The sequence below is a fragment of the Ptychodera flava genome, chromosome 6, assembly GCF_041260155.1.
Source record: "Ptychodera flava strain L36383 chromosome 6, AS_Pfla_20210202, whole genome shotgun sequence".
Taxonomy (NCBI): domain Eukaryota; kingdom Metazoa; phylum Hemichordata; class Enteropneusta; family Ptychoderidae; genus Ptychodera; species Ptychodera flava.
Genome location: NC_091933.1, coordinates 39,889,415 through 39,900,286, shown reverse-complemented (window position 1 = coordinate 39,900,286; position 10,872 = coordinate 39,889,415).

Here is a 10,872-nt window from a genome sequence, read left to right as displayed (position 1 = left end):
TGTCGCAAAATATGATTGAAGGATCGATCCTGCAAAACTGGCAAACAATATCAACGCTAATGGAATAATCATGAAGATATGAATGAAGAAGATATTTTTAAATATTTCGATTTTGCTTCTAGTTAATTTTCTTTCTGTTCAATGCATACTTTAGTATACTTTTAATCGTCAGGTCGATTAGTAAGCTGTTAATATCATATTCCATTCTCTTGTGTTTAGTTATCAGCGAAGGATATCCAGCCATATGCCGTAGCCGTATCTAGTACAGGAGAGTTTGGCATGTTCCTCGAAATTTACAGTTTGCTCATCGCAAATTCTTTGGCGTCGATTACGAAGCCACTGCAGCGAACACAGCAAACAATGGAAAAGACAGGTTTCACCCCTTGGTGATCACAGCACATTCATGATCTCCATTGGTCATGATGCACCCCGTGTGTATTTCATTTCCAACATACCCCAAGCAAAGCTTGAAATACATTCCGTCCGGTATCGCAATCCTCAACTCTCCCACCGCAGACAACTGTAGTTATTTCTGTTTAATATTAGAAGCATTGTCCACTTCTCATGCATACAAAAGATGTAGCCATGTCTCACCGGATGTACCGTGATTGTAAACTCTACCCCACGCAGTTGCTTGAATAAATAGCAATCCGACGGTAAATACCTTTGATAACGAAGGACCCCCTTCTCAAACCTTGTAAACAGCAACAGGTGAATGGCGGGAAGTCTTTTTCTTTTATTACATTTCATTTAAAGGTTGATAGATGGAAAGATAGACTGGATCGGTCTTGGATAGATTATGGCGAATACATGGACAAACATGAATAAGTGGATGCATCTTATACACTGTGTAAATTATGATTTATATAAATTCGCCTTGCTACCCATAAAATTTGATTGTACTGTTCTAATGAGCTAAATGAATGTATGAGTTTTGGAACTGTTGACCAATTGATTAGTTGATTGGTTGGTTGATTGATTGATTGGCTGATTGACATGACCAAGTTATTTGAGCATTAATCGAGCCATTCATTTCATCAAACTTTAACTAGGAGGAAGTCAGACATTACAAAAGGGTTATTTTCTCAGTTCGACAGCCGGCCTTGAGAGCCAGACTAAGAGGAGAAGGTTTATTACTTTTTCGTTGGCGCGACATCACCCAGCACAGGATGTGGTCATGCCGTAAAACAGTCTCAATTTGTCCTTGTGGCACATATTCTCTCTCTTTAAGGATTTGCAAACACAACCCTCTTCACTGGCCTACATTTGTTGGTCACAGTACTTTACAGTGAGTTCAATCAACACCACATAATATCACTAGCATTCTACAGGTACGACATGACAAAGTGGACAACATTTTCGGTAAACCAGCTTTTACATGTCGATAGTTGCGAAACATTTGGTCTTAATTACGTAATCAGACTCTGAAGATCTCCGACTGCATAAAATATTTATAAGCAGCGGTGTCAGGTGTCATAATTTTATCAGCAGGAAAACGTCGCACTTTTCCCGGTTAAATATTAAACATGTGTCAAGTTGCGGGCCTGAGAAGGAAATAAATGTCTCCCACTTCTTCAACTCAAGAAAGCAATACGGTTCGAAAGCCAGGGAAATGTCACAATGTCTTGAGGAAATGTTGCCTTTCCCTCCTCGAGTTTTGACTGTTCGACGTCGTCTCTCGTCAAGGAAGTGCAAAGTTTTCAGTCAGTTACAGATTGTTTATTGATAGAGAGCTGGAAAATGTATTTTTAAAATCTTAGAGGGACAAATGGCTGTAACTTTCGAAAATATTTTCATTATTTCCGTATTGTGCAATGAATAGTTTCCAATTCTTCTCTCTGAAGCACTATGAAATGCAAAGCATTAGACTCGCAGTCACACTACATTGTGTTCCATTATTCAATGATTTTGGAGAAAAATTAAGTGTAGTCCAGACTTAAATTCAGTTGTGAACAACAGCATTTAGGGTTAAACACATACAGGCTATGTTGACAAATCGAATACCAGGTATTTTAAATGGTTTGCGGAGTAGGACATAACAAAAATACTGGGAAATACATCAAAAGGTCAAAAACAGCCAACGGAACTTTATTTTTTGTTTGAAAATGAGTCTTTGCGACAAAGGTAAGCTTTGGTACACAAGTGCATCCTAACTTGGGGTGACAATGCTGCGATTAGGGTATGTATGTCTGTGTGCATTGCATGTCTGTAGGCAATTAGTGTCACATTTGACCAAAAAAGATGCTTTGTTGATCGTTACAGACTTCCAAACACAGTTTATTAAAGTTCTTTCACAAATCCTCCGAATGATTACATGTAGGTATATAACCATTCCATAATGATGGCTGCTGCCGATGATTCTTAACAATCTAAGCAGAACATTTTGGGTAAACCTATTTGAATTTTTGTGATCCATGGCCATCTTTATCTCATATGTATTCATCGAATAAAACTTTTGAGAACAGATAGACATGTTATTAGTATCCTAACAGTAACTTGCATGTCGCTATCGCTGTATGGTATGGTCCATTGACTCTTTGGACGGCTTGGTCAGAATGGAGACATGCAATTTTCCTGTTGTATGATTCGAGTCACTTTTTTCGAAGTTGAAAGAATTCTACACTTCTCCCTGTTCCGGTCATCTGATTAAAATTTTGCAAAGCAGCAAGGCAACAAAATTCTAGGTGAACGATTTTTATTTTCGTTTAATTTTCATATCGAAGAAGAAATATGTTTTCCACGGCAACGTATGTCTTTGGGCAATAATTTCGGAAACTACGTTTTAATGTTGTGCATAAAAGAACCCATTCTATCCGACACCAAAGCGAACTAACTATATTCACGGAGTGTTGTACTTCACAGTACTGTAAATTTCCCATAATTCATTGCGATTTGTATCCTCAGAGAATTCCCAGAGATGTCTACCAGGTCTCCCATGTGTAGACAAATTCATAGGCTAGCTGTAAAAATTCTGAAAACGTACTTTTAAGGAGACCATTCTTCTAAATTCTCATTTTAAGGTAATATGCACCTCGAAAGTGAAAGACTTAAACTTTTGCTGAAACTTTCCTCAGTGAAACTTTCAACCATTCTCTTACAAAAGCAAGAATAAAAATCAGGGGTCACCGTGCAAACTTTGGTACTAGAGAAACAAATAACTTGTGATTTCTCGATATTTGAAATCCAAAATGGCCGCCATCCCTGTGTTAACTCTATGGGAAAAAATAAAATTTTCGATTTTCGAAAAACTAAGACGGTGAAAACTTTTCTTTCGCCAAGAGCTTCAAAATGAGCCCCCACAAGTGGTAGGTCAGAAGAAAATTGATAAAATTTGAAGGCCTGAATTTCTGTCCCCGAGGTGCGTTCTACCTTAAATGATTTGGAAAATCATGCAAGATTGAGAGAGGAGATAGCATTTTTGTAAAATTTTCCATTGATAGTGTCTTCAGCCATACAGAATAATGTGATGAAAAGTAGGGAGAGCAGTTGCACCTGTTTTTTGAAACAAAAGGATATTGATTTTTTCCAATGGAAATGACAAAAGAAATTTGTATTCAAAGTTTTCTCAGAGAATGACCCCTTCAGTTCGTCATAATTTATGACTGCCTAAAAAGTATGGCATTTGTAGTACCTACAAAACGTGACTTTAATGGTTTTTTAAGTCAAATTTTTGTATACATGTGACTTGAAACAACCCTATTTCAATTCAGACATTTATGTCAATTATCAGATGTCTATAAATGCATAGATATCGCTAGTTTTGTATTGAAAAAGTATTACATAGGTTTTTCATAGATTACAATGTATAGCGAATCAACATTATCAACAGCTGATTATCTATTAAATCCAAATATCAAATTTTGTACACACGCTTGCGCAGAGAAATTGCGACCCACCTCTAATTTCTATCCAATCCCTTTGAGGGGGAATTTCAAAATTAAGCCTATAGTAAGTCAGAAGGGGAAATTTTAGCGTTAACACATTGTGAGTTTGTAAGGGGTGTCACTCGAAAAAATCTGAGAATCTTTTTCGGGATTCTATTGCCCCGCCCCTCCAGAGGTGTTTGTGTGTGCAGCTTTGCTAAAGCAAGGGGGGGGGGGGTCATGAAATTTTTGTCATGTTAAAAGGGGGTTCATCAAGTTTTTGGTGCAATGGATAGGGGGATTCACTTATTTTGACCGATGCACAGGAAGAATTTGCGGGCCCACCCCCGACAATAATAACTGAACGCTCCCTTGGGAATCGTTACTGATAGGCTTACATAGTTGAAGGAGCCTCAGGAAAACCCCAAGCCCTTTCGTATCAACAGTTGTTTCAACCTGTGTTCACCACTGCAAGGTCACTGCCTTTGCCATTCTATTTACATTTTGAAAATAGAATATACGCAGCATATTATGTTGTTAACAAAGTGTCGACAGAATGACAAAGACAGCGGCACTAAACAGATAATTAAACTGTGTATTCTGTTTTCAAAATGCAGTGACAGGAGTTACATGATTACCTGTCCTTGTCTGCTCCCCGGTGGAACAATTCAAGAAAATCGAAAAAGAGTAATTCTGGAACAATTTTGTTTACCAGAAGGGTGATGACTGTACAAAGTCTGGAAGATTCTGACACTAAAAGTGCCAAAGCCATCAGTAAACCCGAAGGTTTATGATTATGTCCATTTTTTTCATTTGAATTATTTCAATTTGATAAAGGCCATTGCAAAACTCTCGAATGATCTTTACATTCAGTGGATAAAGTTTTAAAACACCCCGAACCAATTTACTGACTTTGAACCTTGAACTTCTCTTCTTACTATCGTATGTGATAGTAATTTCCTATGATCCAGCCAGTTTCCATGAGCTCTAATTACTGGGGTCAGGGGTCACAGTTCGCTATGCAGCAGCATGACAGTTATGTTTTACAGCGGAGGAATATTATCTGAAAAGAAGCATATCTCCACGTCAGAGTTTCGGCAGACGTGCTTGCCTAACTTGATTACTTCGGTTTTGGATCAAGCATAGAATTGAAAGTGTGTAACAATTACTTGAAAATTTTTACGCGTCTACAACTGTCCTTTAATGATCACATTAAACACGGCGGAGACAATTTTAGGCATGTCCGGTCTACTTCGCCGCCTGGGCTTCGCCGCCGCCGGACAAAAACAACCCAGGGACGCAATTTTATAGCCAGACGTCTTGGCATTCTCATTTCAAAATCAACCTGTCTGAGTAGCCCCGAGCCAGTCCCCATACATTTTTGACGGGAGACAAACGGGCAAACAAGAGGGAGACGCACATATTAAAAACAGACTGTCAGAAAGGTGTAAGCTATATTACAGTGATACGATCCCTTTGCAGGAAATTGGTCGGTAAACACGGCAATACAGTTTGTGCCCTGCAAGATCAGCAAGCCATCGTGTATAAACTAGAGCGATATTGTTTTGTAATGTTATTCCTTCCACGAGTCTCCATTCAAAACAATGAAAGTTAGAAACGCAGAGAGAATAGCGACTCGTGTCAATCATTAAGATGACGTGATAAAATATAGAGTGGAAATACCGAGAAAAATACAAAACTTACATAGTGAGACATATATTAGATAAATTTATCTATTTTCAAGGGTAATAACTGTCTCTTTTTATATTTATTTAGTAATATTTTGACATACAGTGGTCTTATAATCTTGAATCTGCCAGCAAATGATGCACCTGCTTTTTACTCAATGTGAATCAATGTTTAGCATTTTCTATACTTCATCTAATCAGAATTCCGTAAAAAACTTATTTTCAAGTTCGCGTTTAATTTCCCCTTTTCAATATATAACCCTTGGCTTTACACATAAACAATCCGTGTTTGCAAGCCGAATGCATGTTCGGTATTCCAATGTGCTCCGGGGAGTACAACAAGAAATGAACCAACTCAAAGCTATAGGCTGTTGTATTTATTTGGAGAACCGATGGTTCAGAGCACGCGAAGAAGGAACAAACGACATCAGCACCTATCAAACTCGAAAAAATACCGAATAATTATAAAAAGTTCATGATTTCGATCCCCTCTTGAAACTCGCGTCCTTTCAAGTTAACGGGTATTTAAATGTTGTTTTACTGCAGGTACATATTTCTCCTATATGCAAGGTTCAATTTTTGTCGTTTTTGTTCATATGTTAACTGGCTTAGGTTTGTCTGTGCGTGCTTAAATTTTTTTTAACTGGTGAATATTTATAGTTGCAATTCTTGATTATATTTTCATGACTTTCATAATTCTGGAAACGAGGCAGTAATTTCTTCTCCCTATTAGGTCAAGTTGACATGTAAAGTGTTAGCCCTACAACACAGTGTACTTTATGCCATGTTAGGGGAGAACCATTTGATTTCTGGGGGGGTATGGAGGATTTTGAGAAAAAAAAATTTGTCACCAGGTGAGAGAGAAGAAAAAAAAATTGATCCTGTCATGGCCTGAGAAAAAAAAATTGTCATAACAGACAGAAGAGAAAAAAAAAATTGTCACAATGCACCAGAAATAAGCAAAATTTGGAAACCTTATTCTCATGTATTCTTTGCCGGCGCGCCGCCATAGGCGGCGCAAATGTTTTACCACAAGCAATTCTTATGTTTCTTTTCCCAGCACTTATGATATAAGCATGCACTACATAGGTCTACTTTACACCTCAGTACACTCAATGTTTTCCTCCCTTTTCTGACCCAAGAAATCATATTTCAGGATTTCTGTTGCAATATCTCAATGGCATAGGCACTATCTAAAGGGGACTATTTGACTTCTGTAAATTGTGAAAATTTAAAACACAAGACAGGAGTCAATAAACTAGTGTTAAACCAATATATTATTTTCTCAATATAAATTTGTTAGAAAGATGTAGCTTGACAATGAAAAATTGAGGAACAACAAATATAATGAAATACAATGTGTGAGCCTTGTTTTTCTGACCACAAACACCGGATCGCAAACATACCATATTCAGGCTTTTCATTAGAAGCTGGCAGCTGGAGAAATGACACAAGAAGGTCACAGATTTTCCGTTCCTGTATATTCATTTGTCTTCAGTCTCTGGCAAACAGAACTGTTTTTCACACATTGTATTGTCATTGTTTGGTTGTTGAATATTGTGACTCAAAAACTGATCATGCATAAAATGTAAAAAATATCAGTGTTCAATGTCATTTTCAAACAGTTTTACCGAGTGCAAAATAAACTGAAACTCCTCTCAGATTGCACCATTAAACACATCAATTTCTCAAAATTCCCAATACGAGAGGGGGAACCCCCCTCTCGTGCTCTCCCCCTTGGGTATTCTGACAGTTTCACTTAGTTAAAAAAATTAAAAACACCTCTCAGATTGCACCAGACTGCACCATTGCACACATCAATATCTTAAAAATTTCCATCCAAGATAGGGAAAGCCCCTGTGACACTTTCCCCCTAAGCCTCTCTCATGTTCTCCCCTGTACTTTCAAATTCTGCCCGGTCAGATATCCTAGTGAAAACCCTGTCATAATATCCATCCAAATTAAACAATATACTATATAATTAGATACTGCGTGATCTTTTATATCTTTATTTTATTGTGACTTTGAATTTCATTTTGATTTGTTCACCTTTTTTGAACCATCATGAGATAACTGATGATAGTCTAGCAGGGTACATCAGGATTTGAAAGGTCTTTACTGTTGCTGTATTTTGTAAATTTTACAATTACATATATTGGTATTTAACTTTTCTAAGTGGGGGATCAGTCAAAATTTCAGAGTTAGAGAGGGAGGTTACTCAAATTCATCATGGTTGGCGGGGGGGGGGGGTCACTCGAAATTTCGGAGTTTCAGGCCGTAAATAATGACGGCTCCCTTTACAACGCATTACAAACTTGATGACCAATAAAAAAAAAATTGCACTGCTACTCCATTTGAAAAAAAAATTGATGCAGGTTTGACAGTAGAAAAAAAATTGCTGTCACTCTGACAGGAAAAAAAAATTTGCTTCCATACCCTTTTCCTCCATACCCCCCAGAAATCAAATGGGCCTCCCCTTACTGTTGACAAATGAATTCTAGTGCGGATTCATATTCAGTGATAAGGACTAACATTTAATAGACGTTTCAGGTTGTATATGTTGTGTTGAACATGATGACTGACGACGCGATTTTGGTATTAGAACGAAAAACTGGTATTTTCAAGAAGAATAACGGTACATGTATCGAAAGTTAATGCAGTGGAGCTTCATTTTTTTGTCATTTGCACTTGCAGGATAGGTATCGATGAATGAATGGTGTGCAGTGAGATATCAGTGATCGTTATCTCGTCATAGAGCTCCATGCTCCCATCAACAGCTGGTAGATCACGTGATTAATGACTTCCTCAACGACATCAAAACACAGATGATTACGCGTCTCAAGGTCTCGGTCTTAGAGCCAAAAATACCGTCTGTCGGGACAGCCCAAGACAGAAACAATTTCCCATCGAGTTCATGTTACGCACGTTTGATTAGTAAACTACTTTCAACGCTGAACGCCGCCACACAAGAAGGGCCGCGATAGTGAAAATAAACGTTTTTAGATGCTGACAAATGGGCGTACACACTTACAGTTTAAAAGTATATTTGCCGGTCCGACTAAAGGTGATTCAATTCATTCAACAGATTGGGCCACTTGTGTTAAAAATAAGCACGTCCGCCCAATGTGATTCAATTCTTTCAACAAATAGGGCTGATTGAGATAAAAATAAGCATGCACAAACACTGAGTGATCTGAATAGAACACATCCACCACAAAAATACATGAAGACATTCCAGGCTGATGACTCAAAGTAGCAAGTGCCGCATATTCTCCATGCTCTTACTGTTATTTTTTCGTATTACTGATAGCTTATGGGCTTGTATGTATGGAAAGCAAGACTAGGTGTACGTCTCAAGTGGTTATTTTAGCAGTTATTTGTTTCCGTTTAACGTTCTTTGAAGACACAGGAGCGATGTTACACTGGAGAGGTTTGTGAGAACTATGCAGCGTAAATAACAGAACATTGACGCAAAAATCCAAATATAATACTCATAGACGAGTAAGCCAATGCTATTAAATGGCGACAGAATAGCGTATTGCTCGTGATTTTTGGCCTGGACAGCTTTCAAACCACAGTTCTAACAATTCAATATTCTTATGAGACAGTTCGCAACTATTCGATGCTTTTCAGTTTACATCAGGTTTGCATACGAAGAATTCGATTCATCGTTTTATTTTTTCTACGCTGATCTCTAAACGTTGTTAACAGAAATTTTACGGACTTTTTTGGATGGAAATATCTTAAGTGAAGCTAAACAAACCATCAGTTCTAACTTATAGGGTTAGCTTGTGGGTAATTTTTCAAATATTTTGTGTTAGTTTTTAGAATACATGTTCTTGGTCTACTCTCAATGTTGCGTCCAAATTCCTAGTGTTCAATGTTTCGACACTGAGTGTAATGTCCTGGTTTATTGTCAAAGGCGGAATTTTTGTCCGGACGAGGAATTCGCAAGTCAATAGCAACATGACATATAGTATTACACAATACGTCGGTAAAGCTGACTTTCACTTCGTCATTTAACATACTTTGGGGAGAAGAAAAAGAAAATTAACCTTTAACAAGAATGGTCACGTTTTCATTTTCCGACAGTCACAATCTTTACAAACACGATTGGAAATGATTTGTCGGTTTATTTGGCAAGAGTAAGCTCATCCACTTTTCCTATTTTGCAATTCACTTGTTTTTATGGATAATTTGTAGTACTGCAACATTCAGCTATAGGGCACCTAACAATTTGATAAATTTGAGGTATTATAAGGTCCAATTCTCACAAATTAGCTCCAGCTATCGTCCCTTTAAACTCACCCTATCCTTTTGCAGCCCGTCAAACACTTATTTCATTCTCCGACAATTTTTGTCCACAAAACTCGTTGTTTTGTCGACTAGTTTTATCGATATGAATCACAACTAATAGAAATAGTAGACATCATTTTTTAATTCAACAGCTTTAATTCTCACATCCCCGCTTTGTAATATCAAAACGGTGGAACATTAATAAAAGAGAAATCATTGTAGATGAGAGCTTATCCGGCCACAGGCGAACTAGACATTAATTGTCTGAAAATATGATATTATTTTCGTAATTATCAAAAATACTAAATGATAACTATGAAACATTGATATCACTAAAACCGAGGTAGTATTTCATCCGGGTTGAGCTTGCTTTCTCGATAAAAACGCTGTGTGTGTATGAGTTGTGTATGACATAGGCGGCCGGCCGGCCGGCCAGGGCGTCCAGTATACTCCTAGCTTAAGCTGGAAGGCCGGCCGGCCGCCTATGTCATACTCAACTCATACACATACAGCGTTTTAATCGAGCGCTGTTCCGCACAAAGGAAGCTCAGCCGGGATGAAATACTAACTCGGTTTTAGTGACATCAATGTTTCATAATTACGATTTATTATTTTTAATAATTACGAAAATAATATCATATTTTTAGACTATTAATCTCTAGTTCGCCTGTGATCCGGCGGGAACATGTACGACATTACAGCTGCATACTCGCATCGGTCAGCCTTAGTAGAGAAGAAAGACGGCACGCATTTCTCGTGTAAAATGCACTCAAGGATGTTGTCAGTCAATTGTAGACACCGAACTTGACTTGGATTTGAGAAGTGTCAGTAATAAATGAAACAGGGACACGAGAACTTGACATGACGGTGTTCCAAATATGAAAACAGGATGTGAGAGGATGCGGCAGTGCGTGCCCCTTAAGCATGTTAAGCTTAAGAATAAACGACGTGACAAGCGTCAAAGTGACAGGTTACATGTCTGCGTCGCTCTGAGAAAAACGCTAGTTTGTACAACTAGTCGGTGA